Raw genomic sequence first — 1,633 nt, 5'->3', positions numbered from 1 at the left:
AAGATTAGACGTTTCTGCACCTAATTTCCTACCAGGATTTAATAGGAGTTTACAAGACTCAGGAATTTATGTTTTAAAACATTTACTGTGTTTAACTGGGCCTGTTTTTCAGAATGTAGAAACTTTTACTGAAAAGCTTGGAATTCGATCTGTTCATTCAGTTTCTCGTTATCTGAATAAATTGAAAGAAGTGTTTACGGATGAAGAAAAATTGATGTTGGAGGAATTCTCTTTCGGAAATAATATCCCTGACAATGAAGATATGTTTCCTTGTTTGTTAATTCAACCAAAAATTGAAGAGTGTTCGGGATGTTTTATTCAACAAAGAAAGTTTTCTTCTGTTGATTTTTTTTCATGTGTTGGAAAAGAGCTGTATAAAATGTGTGTGCTTGTTCTAAACAAAAAAAAGTTGACTAATAGAGTTGATACGCCATGGCGTGCTGTTTTAAAGTTGGGTGATGAGATAAGACCTGAATGGAGAGTTTTGTACAAGCCACCATTATCTAAAAGAACAGGAGATTTGCAGTGGAGAATCTTGCATGGAGCTGTTGCAGTGAATTCTTTTATTTCAGTTTTAGATCCAAAGAATAACTCTGGTTGTCCTTTTTGTTTAAAAAAAAGAGACTGTGTTTCATGCTTTCATGCAATGTATCAGACTTGGACCTTTGTTTGAGATGGTAGAAAGACTGTGTAATAAGTTTAAAGAGTGTTTTTATCCTGAGACTTTTTTTTTTTTTTAAATATGATCAAAAAAAGCGGGTTGTTTTTCAATTGTTGAATTTTATTTTGGGACGAGCAAATTTGGCAATATACATGAGTAGGAAAAACAAAATAGAGAAAAAAAGCAATGATGATGTTGTTTTTGTTGTTTTTAAATCGTTACTTAAAGTAAGACTTTTGATTGATTTCAGATTTTACAAAGCTATGTGTGATCTTTGTACTTTTAAAATGAAATGGTGTAGTTGGGAAGGTCTGTGTAAAATTGATGATGATGGTGAGTTATGTTTTTGTTTTTAAATGAATGGTCTTTTTTTTTTCCCTCTCCAACAAATTATGATGTGAATTTATAGAATAATGTGTGATTTGGCTAATGGTAAATAAAGTGTTGTTTAAAAATCAAATCTCTCTCTCTCTCTCTCTCTCTCTCTCTATAAAGCATTCATTTGAAGCTTGAAAACTCCGGTGCTCATTTATTATATGGAAAAGAGTGACGAGCACTTTTTTCTTCAAAATCTCACCTTTAGTTTTTAGAACATGAAGGTGAGCAAATGAAAATAACTTTATATTTCTTGGTGAACTAAACCTTTAACCGATGAATGAGTTTTTTTCTGTAACATTTTTACAATCTTTTTCTGTGTTTAATAGAAATAATAGTGAACTAAAGCAGCTGGTACTGAGCCAGAGAAAGAGCAGAATGAATATGAGAGAACAAATAAGTGAAAGGACTGTGAGATTTATGAAGAGAGAAACTAACTCTCTCTCTCTGTCACTCTCTCTGTGTTTGTGTGTGTGAGAAGTAAAGAGAGAGAGATTGTGAGAGAGTGACGGAACTGAGTGGGACGAGTGAGAACAGTCTTGTTCTTTCAGTGTTTTTGTTGAGTGATTGTAAATAGACAGAAAACTGAGGGAAGCT

The sequence above is a fragment of the Carassius auratus genome, unplaced genomic scaffold, assembly GCF_003368295.1.
Source record: "Carassius auratus strain Wakin unplaced genomic scaffold, ASM336829v1 scaf_tig00003633, whole genome shotgun sequence".
Classification (NCBI taxonomy): Eukaryota; Metazoa; Chordata; class Actinopteri; order Cypriniformes; family Cyprinidae; genus Carassius; species Carassius auratus.
Note: the sequence above shows the minus strand (reverse complement) of the source record.